A 13,642-nucleotide genomic window follows, 5' to 3' on the forward strand; every position below is an offset into this window, starting at 1 on the left:
CCCTGCTCTGCATAGGTGACAGGGAATTTGAAATTCTTCTTTATTTGATGCGCGCCATCTCCTTTGATTCAATGCTTAAACTTTTAACAAGTTGTACCACATTTGCGCTTCAATAATTTGTTCCACAATTCCTCTTTACTCTTTTGGCCAACATTTGCACTTCAATACTTTGTCCCACATTTCCGCTTTACTCTTTTGGCCCACATTTGGGCTTTTGTAATTTGTACCACATTTGCGCTTTAACAGCTTTCCCCACATTTCTGCTTTACTCTTTTGGCTCACATTTGGGCTTCTGTAATTTGTACCACATTTGCGCCTCAATAACTTTTCCCATAATTCCGCTTTACTCTTTCAGCCCACATTTGGGCTTCTGTAATTTGTCCCAAATTTTTGCATCAATAACTTTTCCCATTATTCCGCTTTACTCTTCTGGCCCACATTTCGGCTTCTGTAATTTGTCCCACATTTGCGAGTTAACAGCTTTTTCCACATTTCCGCTCGATCCACAAAATTTTTTATGACTTTATCTCCCTTAAATTTGGTCTCTTTTTCTCACGCTCCCTCTCCGGCGTGGAACCCTGATAACCGTGATCAACATGGTAGGCTCAGAAATGAACATTGAAAGTTGATAGAGAAGATATCGAAATGGATGGTTGATTCAATGTGGCACCTCTACATAGGTGACAAGAACATAAATTTAAAAAAATCGTCAATTACAATGTCAGGTGACATTTTTCAAATTTTGCTGGATAGAAACCCCTGCTCTGCATAGTTGATAGGGAATAAAATTTTATAAATTCTTCATTAATTAATGCGCGGCACATCCTTTCATTCAATGCTTAAACTTTAAAAAGTTGTCCCACTTTTACGCTTTAATAATTTGTCCCATAATTTCACTCTATAATTTTACATTTGAAAAAATGAATCCTGCCTTCGATGTGGTCTCTCTTTCTCACGCTCCCTCTCCGACGTGGAACCCTGATTCCCCACCACCCGTGATCACCATGGTAGGCGCAGAAAAGAACATCAAAAGTTGATAAAGCAGATATTAAATTGGATCATGAACATCACAGGGACGTGCAACATGGTGGGGCAGTAAGTGTGCACACGCCTACACGAACTGACTAACAGGGGTCAGCCCCTGCAACTTCTGGGTCTCCAAATTGGGCACCTGGCCTGAGCTTGTCCTTTACCCCTTTGGAGGTGCTGGCCTGCCCTGCAGCCAGTGTATTGTCTGAACGTGTGCTTAGCACGACTGGAGGGTTATATTTCCCAATGTTTTGTGGTGTACCCTAATTTTAAAAAATTCAAATAAATTTAAAACCAAAAATCAGTGTTGGCTTCCTCCTCCTCCTTCACCGCCGCTTCCACCTACACCGCCACATCCACCGCCTCCTCAACCTTCTTCTCCATATGGACCTCGTCCTCCTAGATCAAGATTATTATTTTTTATTTTTACGTATTTTATGTTATTTAAAGTCATTTCCCTATCCACATTTGTTTGCAGAGCGCTTGCCATGCTCTTAACCACATTTTGATGCCATTTGCAGCCCTCTAGCCCTTTCCATAATATTTTTACAGCCATTTTAGTGCTCAAAGTTCGAGGTCAAGTTCGGGTCCCGAACTCAAACTTTTTTCCGAAGTTTGGCCGAACCCGTCGAACCCGAACATCCAGGTGTCCACTCAACTCTAATTAGAACCTAATGGATATATAGTGTACTCCATTATAAATAAAAACAGATCTGTCTTACGTGTCAAGGCTCCATTTAATACTTAAAAGGAACCTGTCAACCCTCAATGAGGGCAGCATAGTACATATAGGGACTAGGGTTGTTGCGGGTATCGAAATTTCGATACCCAATCGATACTTTTGTCCCAGTATCGATACGATACCAGGATTTCCATTGTTTCAATACTGGGCTGCGCTGCTGCGCAGTCTAGTCTAGCTCATGTTCCCTTAGCAGCACAGGGGAGAAGAAAGCAGGCCGCTGCCACCAATGAGTAGAGAGGGTGGGCCCACTGTGCCACTAATGATAGCAGGACTTTAAATGGGTCCTGACTTTAAGTTACCAGGCTACATAGAGCGGCGGCCAGGGATCTCCCTGCACTTACTATTATTCCTGAGCACCGCTCTGTTTGCCCGCTGTGCCCCCATTACTGTCTCCTGCTCTGTATGCTAATTGCTACTATCGGAGCAATTGGCAGTAGACATCAGCTTCTCCCCTGGGCGTTCCTTCTTCCTGCTGTAGCGCTGTCCAATCACAGCGCAGAACTTCACAGCCATTGAATTCTCAAAATGTCAATATTCACGATAAAAATTAGCTTTTTGAATATTTACGCTCAACACTAAGGGGCAGTAGGAAAATAAAATGTAGCAATTTGGACTCCTTATGTGCAGTACTACTCATGTGCTACTGCAGATAATCATCCAAGATCAGGGTGACAGATTCCCTTTAAATCTTGGACATCCTTATTAATACAACCTCAAATAAGTCGAACCCGAACATCCAGGTGTCCGCTCAACTCTACATGTCACCCATTGAGCATGTTTGGGATGCTCTAAATCAGCATATACGACAGCGTGTTCCAGTTATTGCCAATATTCTGCAACTTCGCACAGCTATTGAAGAGGAGTGGACAAACATTCCACAGGCCACAATCAACAACCTGATCAACTGTATGTGACGAATATGTTTTGCACTGCGTGAGGCAAATGGTGGCCACACCAGATACTGACTGGGTTTTCTGACCCCCCCCCCCTTTCCCAGTAAGGCAAAATTGTGCACATTTCAGAGTGCCGTTTTATTGTGGGCAGTCTAAGACACAACTGTGCAATATTCATGCTGTCTAATCAGCACCTTCATATGCAACACCTGTGAGGTGGGATGGATTATCTTGACAAAGGAGAAGTGCTCACTAACACAGATTTAGACAGATTCGTGAACAATATTTGAGAGTAATTTTTAATCTTTTGTGTATGTAGAAAATGTTTCAGATCTTTGAGTTCAGCTAATGCAAATGGGAGCAAAACCGAAAGTGTTGCGTTTATATATTTGTTCAGTATATGTATGTGTATATATACCGTATTTTTCGCCCTATAAGAGACACCGGCCCATAAGATGCATCTAGGTTTTGTGGCTAGGAAAATAAGAAAAAAATGCCACTATATATATAGTGCCATAATACACACATTGTATTTACTAATCATTTGAACTGTTGAAAGGTTTCCTCTTTGAAAAAAATGGTTTGTGTCCATTTTAGTTTTTGAGCCAAATGCTTAATATTGATTTCTGCTTCCATAACTTCTGCCTTCTTGTTGTTAATCTGATGAGGTGGAGGAAATTTAGAGACATGTTGTTCTTTCTTTTGTTTATCTTGGAATGTATGTTCTTCTTCTCTTATGAGGATTATGGCTTGTTCCAATTAGACTTTTAAGTGGCTTATCATATTACAAGAAAACCTTAGGGTAATGCAAATTTTGCCAATATCAAAGGAAATATATTTCCAAATGCAGGTTTTCTGCATTTTCCAGGGATAAACCAGCCATATATTCTAAGCTTCTAAGTACACTTTTTATTGACGTGAGGTACAGTACAGCTGGTGGTTTCTTTTTTAAGGCTACATGGCATCCTTAACATTTTCATGAGTTCTTTTTGCTGTGCTGGTTGATCCAATGTAGATATCTAATGTATTTAATTGTTAGCGAATATCTTTTACAATTATTCTTGTGTTTCATGAGATACGTATCTAAAATTGTATTCTAGTATTCTTCATTACATTTATTTACCTTATAGCCAATGTATACATTGGTTATGATGTTGCATGTACACAAGAGTTGAGCAAGAAAAAAATAAATACTAATAATCACCTGGAAATCTGCTTTATATGATACATTTAATTTATTTCTTTTTTTATTTATATATTTATTTCTTTTTTGGTACCTCGCTGAATTGAGAAAACACATTTCCATGATTTCTCTGTGCCTTAATTTTTCCACATTTAGAATTTCTCAAAGACAAATTTTCAATTGAAACAGACCCTGGTAGTTCTTGTTTTCCTTACCTCAACCTACTTTCTATGTATTATTTCTATTCCTTTTCCTATTTTCAAGTAAGGGCTGTTGCACATGAGCGAGTCCATTTCAGGAAACACACTCTATGTGTGAGCGTGATCCTCCATCCTGGACTTGTAGGAGCACACAGCATTATTCTGATTTATAATGCACTTGTGGCATCACATATCTGTTCAAGGGATTGATGAAATGGTCAGAAATTGACCTACAGTTTAAATCATGTTTTTATGCTAAAACTCTTTTGGAAAAATGGTTGTGGTTCCTATTAAATCTCCATGTTATCAACTATGTTATATGTATCTAATAAAAATACTGAAACATGTGAGTCTTCACACTTACCTTTTAGCCACACAATAGGCTAATACTTCTGTTCTGTAGTCACCTCTTTGTGAAGGTTAGAATGGAAGGTTATTATAAAGCAAGAGATTTTGTCTCCTGGGAACTCCTGCCAATCAGTTTTAGAATAACTCCATGAGTGCCACAGCCTCTTCCTAGGTCATGTAAGGCCACCGTACAACTGTTGCATGGTATAGCTGCATCTCAGGCCCATTAAAGTGAATGAAGCTAAGCTGCAATACCAAGCACAGCTGCTGCACTTTGTATAGCGCGGTGCTTGGAGAGCTGCCGGAAGCCAGCTCCCTGTAACAACTGATCATGGGGGTGCTAGGACTTGGACCACTGCCGATGTGACAACCCCTTTAAATGTTATATAATGTGATGTTATGCTATGCTATATATTGCCATGATATGTATTGCAACTAGTAGAGTTATGTATAGATGGCACACCCAGGGTTAATAATCCTGATTTAGCCCTGTAAATTTGCTAGGTGGTGGTTGGCTCCAACCCTGCCCCATGCTCCTTTTTCTTAGGCCCAACAAGCTACAGATACTAACAGATCTCTGTGTGAATTACTGCAAGATCAACAGCAGGAGAGAAAGAAAAGGAGAAAAACTGAAAGAGGAGAGAGGGGCGAGTACTTTGAATCTGCATAGCCATGCATTAATGGCTTCATCCATTCAGACTTTGCTGCTGTGGTCGGACGCCATTAAGACACTCTTCACACTTGGACAAGTCCTGGGCAGATGAGACTTCAAAATGCTGTATCCCGCAATAGATACTACAACCATTATTGCAAGAGTACTGTTGACAGCCATAGATTCTACTAAGAGAGGCTTTATCAAGATACTGTACAAAGAGGGCCATAACTTCCATTCTTGCCTAAATCCATACATCGCTATCTGGTAAATAATTGCACTGTGTACAGTTGGAACTATGTTTTTCTATCATTTGATGTGCTGTAACTGCTATTTTGCACTTTAGAAAAAGAGACGTTGTGCCCTGAGGGACGAAAGGTTGCCCCATCTTTTCACTGCGCGTCCCTAGGGAACAACAGTGTGAGGAAAGCCATGGTAATTGACTGTGACAGTGAGAGCCTCTACCACCCCTATCTTCCACATTGGCTTCTCAGGGGCTTGCTTCACCTCTAATATAGAAGTTTGTTACTTTATCCAAATGTATGGGTAAACATAAATCAAATATAGAGTAGTTGATATAGCTGATGATGATGAGACCACTGATAAACTAGAGGTGATGAAAAAGAAAAAAAGAGTTGTACCACCTTGTTGTCTGGTTGAATAGATTTATCAAGATTTTGTGAATTAGAGATGGCCATGACTGTGCCATTTGGTTTTACACCACACATAAGGGCTTCCCCAACTATTATCTGTTTTTATAATCACTGCATATTGGTGGGCAAGTCTCAGAGATCACATACTCCAATGATTAATTAATGACATTTAATTAATTCAAGTATATGAGAACTTCAAATAAAATCTTTTTTTTATTACATTTAGTTATCAAGAGAAGAATGCAGGTACATTATTTCTCCTAACAGTCCAATAACGTATGGCTTGTTTTGAAGCATTTGTATTCTTTAATTATCTAGAAATAGTTTTGGCTCATTGACTTAACTTGTACATTTAAATTCCTAAATGAATTTCAGTCTTGGAGACAAGAAAAGTAAGGCTTATATTGATTGAGTGTTATCAAGGAATTTCCCTAGTCAGCGGAAAAAAACAAAACAGTTTGTCTTGTAATTATGTTCGATCAAGCCAACAACAGACAAAAGGAAATGGGGTCAGGTCTTTGTAATAAATATTTCTATTAGAGAATAGAGATGAACGAATCAAAGCTGACAAAGTGGAATTCATTTAGAATTTCAGGAAAAATTAGATTTGCAACGAATGTGAATTTCCTCACGCTTCGTGGTAACGAATCGCAATTTTCCTAAAATGGCGGCTACACATGTGAGGACTGCGGGATCACCCAGATTGACATGCCTACATGCAGCCAATCAGCAGCCAGCCCTGTGATGTCACAGCCCTATAAATATGGCAGCCATTTTAGATTCTGTCATTTTCCAGCATTCAGAGTGCAGGGACAGACGTGTGTAGGCGCTAGGGACAGAAATTGGAAAAACCTCAATGTGGAAAAAAAAAGACAGAAAAAATTATTTATAAGTGCAGGAAAAGGATAGGGTGGAATCATTTCAAAGCATCTTAGTGCAGGGAGAGATGACAGAAGGCACTAGGGTTATTGATAGGAAAGTGATTTACAAACAAGTGCAGGGAATAATTATTTCTTTCATTCCAGCTTTGACTTATATCTTAGTATCTTTTTCAGTACTACAAGAAAAATATATACGCATTTAACTTCTGCAGCTATTTCTGGTGAAAGCATATAGGAGCGTATTTCAGTAGCAAAGAAAAATATATACGAACTGCACTTTTGCAGTTATTTCTGGTAAAAGCGTATAGGGGCGTATATCAGTACAACAAGAAATATATATATGTACTGCACTGTTGCAGTTATTTCTGGTGAAAGCGTATAGGGGCGTTTTTCATAAAAAAAAATATAAATATATATGCAGTGCACTGTTGCAGTTATTTTTGGTGAAAGCATATAGGGGTGTATTTCAGTACAACAAGAAATATATATATAGGTACTGCACAGTTGCAGTTATTTCAGGTGAAAGCGTATTTCACAAGAAAAATATATACGCACTTAACTATTTTTTTTCTGGTCAAAGCGTATAGTGGCCTATTTCAGTCCAACAAGAAATATATATTCTCAGGTCACTTCTGCAGTTATTTCTGGTGAAAGGGTATAGGGTCATATTTCAGTACTGCAAGAAATATCTATATACTCACCTCACTCTTAAATTTTTTTCTGGTCAAAGCGTATAGTGGTCAATTTCAGTTCAACAATAAAAATATATTCTCAGGTCACTTCTGCAGTTATTTCTGTTGAAAGCATATAGGGGCGTATTTCAGTACTACAATAAAAATATATTCTCACTTCACTGTTGCAGTTATATCTGCAATACTGGCGTATTGCAGTAGAAAAAGAAATATGCATTCGCCATTCGCTGCTGCACTTATATCTTGAAAAACCTTTATTGACGTATTTCAGTAGAAAAATGAAGATATATTCAGCATTCACTGTTGCAGTTATATGTGAGAACGTCCTTTTTGCGGTATGGACCGAATTACGTTGTGGTGAAATTTTTTATTTACGTCTCACACACTGCACGCTTACATGACGACGTCCATAAGAGTGACGCACCAATATAGGTCAATACACTATCCACTAACCCTGCACAAAAATGCGAACTAATTAACACCAGCCCGCATCTAGCTGTGGTATTGCTTACTGGACACTACAGCATTAAGCACGACACTTATATGCGGTAAAATCTTTTTGAATTATTTCGGTGGACAAAAAATCTTGTATTCAGCATTAAGCGCTGCACTTATATGCAGTAAAATATTCCTTAATTATTTCGGTAGACAAAAAATTTTGTATTAAGCATTAAGCTCTGCACTTATATGCGGTAAACTCTTTTTTTAATTATTTAGGTGGACAAAAAATCTTCTATTCTGCATGAAGAGCTGCACTTACATGCGTTAAAATCTTGTTTTCATTATTTCATTGGAAATACAAATTTCCACCTCTTCCATTAACTTCCTCATCTCTTCATTAGCATCGGACACACTAACCTTACACACCCCCAGCTATATATATATAAGTGGTGCAAGCACAACCTAGGGGTAAATAAAGGTAAATGACACTGCCAGCCTGTTAAAGGGAATTACAGCATGATACCATAATACATTTGATATGACATTTAGCAACAGTTTAAAGAGCCCACATATAGCACATAGTGGGACACTGCATCAAGATGAATCAGGCGTGGATCAGCCAGGATTTCCACACACCAATGCCTGATGCATCAGACTAGAACATCCATGGTGCCATACCAACAATTTGACAGTTTTTTTCTTGTTACCTGCCTCAGCTACTATTCTGATGCTGTTACCCGCCTGATGCCACACATCTGATGCAAAGTGCTCCTTCTTTCACCCACCATCTTCTGCGGGTACTGGTATTGCCACAACCTCCACAGTATGTCACATTGCCACTCTGTGGCCTGCTGATGCTGCCGCCACCTCCAGACTCTGTCATCGTGCCACTCTGTGGTCTCCTCATGCTGCTGCCACCTCCAGACTCTGTCATTGTGCCGCTCTGTTGACTCCTCATGCTGCCGCCACCTCCAGACTCTGTCATTGTGCCATTCTGTGGCCTCCTCATGCTGCTGCCATCTCCAGACTCTGTCATTGTGCCGCTCTGTGGTCTCCTCATGATGATGCAAATGCCAGACCCTGTCATAGGGCTACTCTGTGGTCTCCTCATGCTGCTTTCACTTCACCAATATGTCAAAGGTCCGCTCTGTGGACTTCTCATGCTGTTCCCACCCTCCCCACTTTATGACTGGTCCACTATTTTTGGCTTTCGGCTTGGCTGACATCATCATTTTTTTGAACCTTCTTCTGATCTGTCAGAAGGAAGGAAAAACAAGATGCACAACGGATCCTGTCTGTGTAGCAGCTTTAAGGCCTGCATGGTCCCATCAGTATTAGCTTATGATTTGGTAGCCAAAAGCAGGAGTGGGTAGAAAACACAGAAGACATGCAAATATTCAATTTGTGTGTCATCTCTGCTTTAGATCCATTCCGTTTTTTTTTTGCCTTTAGCAATACTAATGGATTATTGAGCAAATGCTGACCGAGTGAAGGTCTATGCTCCACAGACAGAATCCGTTTTTTTCTGGGTAATTGTTCTGACGGATCAGAGAATGGGGAAAATTAATCAGTGATGTCAACACAAACTTACTGCTGACACCCTCTCCACTCTGTAGGTTGGCTCTACTTGTATAAGTGTTTAATAGAACAGGTTCTGTAGACATCTATGTGGAATCAGCGGACGAGGATGTAAAAGGAGTGCACTTCTTCTTGACGCTAACATCTACCTGTAAGGCTGAGTTGATACTTATAGTTATTTGATTAGTTTTAGGCCTGTGACCTCCTAAATAAGTGAAATGTACTGTGATTCTAAGAGCGATGCCTATCATCTGCATGTCATATGGACTCAGCTTATTATTTAACTACCAAAGCAAACTCCCTATGCGTGTTACTACAAGGCACAGTGTTCTACACCACTATAAAGTTTCTCAGCAGCCAGGAAATAGCAGTTATTTAATGTAATTGGCCGCAAATTTTTTCGGCTCGAACCGGCGAATCGAATTTTTTAAAAATACGCTCATCTCTAATTGCTATTGTAAATATGAAAGTTGATAAAATCTGCTTTCCTATTTACCAACCTACATTTAATTGAGTATGCGTAAGTGCAGTGCAACAGACCCATATGCAGTGTGCACAGTAATTGCTACCCCTGGTAAACATTATCACCCAGTCATGTATTAATAAGTACTTGTTCATTTTGAGTCTGAAAGATATCATTGTAAAGGTTTCATTGGATATAATATGAAGAAATCACGATGTTCTAAATTAACAATGATAAATATGTTTGCAGTTCTTCATAATGTCCAATGCACTCAGTAATACAGATTAACTGATCATTGCTGTTTCCATTTTTACAGTTTAGGGAGTATTACATTTGTTAAATTCGGTTTCTTATACTGGAAAATGGTTTGGACGTAAGATAAGTTGGAAACTGGCATAATACTATCATCACACTTTTTCATTGCCTCACAGTTCTAAGTTACCGAATTGCACATAAAGCCAAACCCAAAAATGTTTCCTTTGTCTCAATAATGCAGTGGCAGACTAGCAACAAAACGACCCAATAAATTTTACAAAATCTCTTTAGTGCTTCACGACTGCTTTGTGGTGATTCATTTAATGGGATAATCTTGCCTCAAGTGCAATATAGCAGAATAAGCTGATTTTAAAATACATAGTAGTCTATGTAGTCTGAATAAAGAAATACATTTTACTAACACTTTCTAAAAGTTTACTGAGGTGTGAAAATAAGAAGTTTAAATGTATATGATAGTAAAATAATGAAAAAAATGAAGTTTAAAATCTCAAAATAGAAATATCAACGATAACACCATTTTTTTTTGTGTCACTTTGGATGTTTTGAGTCCTTGGCCAATATTTGCATGATGTTCATATACAGTAGATATTTTTTCTTTCTATAAATTCGGTGAAATAGATTTTTTTTCTAACGGACCATCAAGTCAAATATTTTTTACATTTTGAATAAAGTAGCAATGTTGATACAAATAAGGCAGTATTCTGCTGCATTTGGCCAGAAAATGTAATGCAGAAACACTATAGAGGGGTGCACACGTCTTGTGCTATGTTTGTTGCTAGCACACAGTTAACTATATATATTAGACAAATATTGAATTAGGCTATTAGCAGAATAACCAAAATGCTATGACAACACTATAAACACCACAATATCTACTCTTTAAATCTTTAAAGTTTTGTTTTTGGAACAAAACATTGATGGTCAATTATTCAGTGGCAGTTTTGTGGGAAAACATTCAGTAAAACTTGTAATTAATACATTAAAATATCTGCTTTTTCTGAACTTAAGACCACTCTCATGCATAACTATTAGTGACTGACAACTATCTCTGTATACACACTTACATAGAGAATACTATGAAATGGTTGATAATAGCTGAGTGAGTCTTCTTGAACTCAGAAAGAGCAGAGATTTAACCTCTTAGTGCAAAATACTGTACATGTACTGCATTTGTCAGGGAATATATGGAACAGGCTTGACAGGCAGCCCGTTAAAATCCCATAGACTGCAATAGTATTCTTTCATAATCTATGGTACTAACAGAGTATTGCATGTTCAAAATCCACCAATGAAACTAAAAACTACAGTAAAATATTTATCATTTATAATAAATAATTATTTTATAGTTTTTAAAAAAAAATCTTAAAAAATAAAAAACACTAAAATGCTAATAATTCAAATTAGACCCTTTACAAAGTGAAATGAAGACGCTCAGAAATGTCACCCATAATGCCATGCAGCCAGTCAGTCTGCAGATAGCCATCCCCTGTGATGTCACAGCCCTATAAAACCTAAAAAAATTCCGCTTTGTCTCAGCAATTATCCTGTTAGCTACCATAAGCATAGGGAGAGATGTGGCAAGCACTCATGCACTAGGGATAGTGTTGCTGAAAATGATTGTTAGAAAAATATTGGAGAAGAGAGAGTGCAGGAAGACTGCAGGGAGACTTATGCTGCATCAGTTTTATTTATTTATTTATTTATTTATTTATTTATTTCTACATCTACTTATTCCTACATCAGCCATAAATGCAATTCAATGCCAATAAGATAGAAGCCCTTATTATTCCAGTGTCAGTGTGCCAACCAATACCATCCAGTCTGCACCTAAAGGGGGACAGGTCTTAATGATGAACATCCTCATCTTTTGCTGTCTTTACTTCTTCCGAATCATCCTTCAAAGTCTCCATGTTCTAGAAAAGTCAGCAAGGTGCAGAGAGAGGGGGAGCTGGATGTTCCTGATGACATATCCTCATCAATAATAGATGATGTGGAAAAGGAGGAAAAGCAGATGGCAGTAGAATGCTGGGGTTGGAGAAGTGGGTATGCAAGAACTGATTTATATATTGTCACGGATCAGCAGATGTGAACTCACTGTGCTACTGACTGGCTGTACCCCAGAGGGGCGTGACTAAGCAACTACCTGGTCTTCTCTAGAGCCTCTGATGGTGAGGATAGACTTGGGCCATTAGTGTAGTTGCCAGGTGTCACTCCAGAGCAGTCCTAGAGTCAGTAGCAGCTGGTCCAGGCGGACCAGAAGATACCTGAAATAGGTACCAGCAGTATAGGTGTGGTAGGCAGGCAGGGTTGTTACCAGGAGCAACAAAGCAGGAACCGAAGGATGAGGTAGAGGCGTAATCAGACAGGCAGAAGATCAGGGCAGGCGGCACAGGTACAGGTCAGGCAATCCGGGTTGGCAACAGGAGAGACAAAGCAAGCAGGTAGGGATAAGACGATAAGCAGAGTCCGGGGACAAAGTATAGGTCAGGAACAAAAGTGGTTATCAAGCTTTTTAGCAACAGACTAGGACCTTGACACTCAGGCATCTAGGAAAAGGGATGAGCTCCTTAAGTATGTGTAGGAGAGCCAGGGTTGGTCAACGAGGTCACCTGACCCAACCCAGCCCAGCTTAGGGAGTGATGCGTACTTTCCTTAGAGCAGTGACACATAAAACCAGCCGAACTCATGCTATGTCCAGGGCTGAATGGAAGCTGTGGATCGGAATCCTCAGAAGTAACATCACTCACACAAACAGAGTGTCCCGGACTGCAGCGGTAACTGGTAAGCACTGACCACCAATCACCGAAGAGCACGGCGCCTGGGACCATGGCTGTAAGCAGGGGAACAGCGTCGCATGGCAGTCGCTGTTACATATACAGTGTTTACTGTCAAATAATCTCCTGCAGGGCAAAAACAGCAATAATATGCATATTGACCCCCAACCAAACCAGCCAAACCTCATACCAGCAACTGTCCCAATTTAAACTTTTCCTGATGTGGCAATTTTCAATTTTTGCATTGTTTTTCGCTCCTTGCCTTCCCAGAGAAATAACTATTTTATTTTTCAATTTAAATAGCCATATAAGGGCTTGTTTTTTGCAGGACGAGTTTTACCATTTAATATTAGATAGATGTAGTGGGAAACTGGGAAACTGCAAAAAAAAACTCCAAATGGGGTGGAATTGGAAAAAAAAAACCGCAATTCTGCCACAGTTGAATGTTTATTTTTTGCTTGTTTTTTACACCGTTCACTATGTGGTAAAACTGACTAGTGCTCTTCATTCTCCAGGTCAGTACAAATCCGGCAATAGAACATGTATAGTTTTTCTTGCATTTTAATACTCAAAAAAAAACAAAACTTTGGAAAACTCTTCATTGTCACATTCTGACTCCCATAACTTTTTTTTTTGTTATGTCTATAGAGCTATGTGTGGAGACTAATTTTTTGTAATCTTTAGTTTTTGATAATACCATTCTTGGGGTGTGTATGACTTTTTGATCACTTTTTTTGTAATTTTTTGAGGGATAAAGTGATGAAAAAACGGCTAATCAGCCATTTTTATTTTTTTTCCGTTACACCATTCACTGCATGGGCTAACTTTTTTTTATAT

This window comes from Bufo bufo, chromosome 2 (assembly GCF_905171765.1).
Source record: "Bufo bufo chromosome 2, aBufBuf1.1, whole genome shotgun sequence".
NCBI lineage: Eukaryota > Metazoa > Chordata > Amphibia > Anura > Bufonidae > Bufo > Bufo bufo.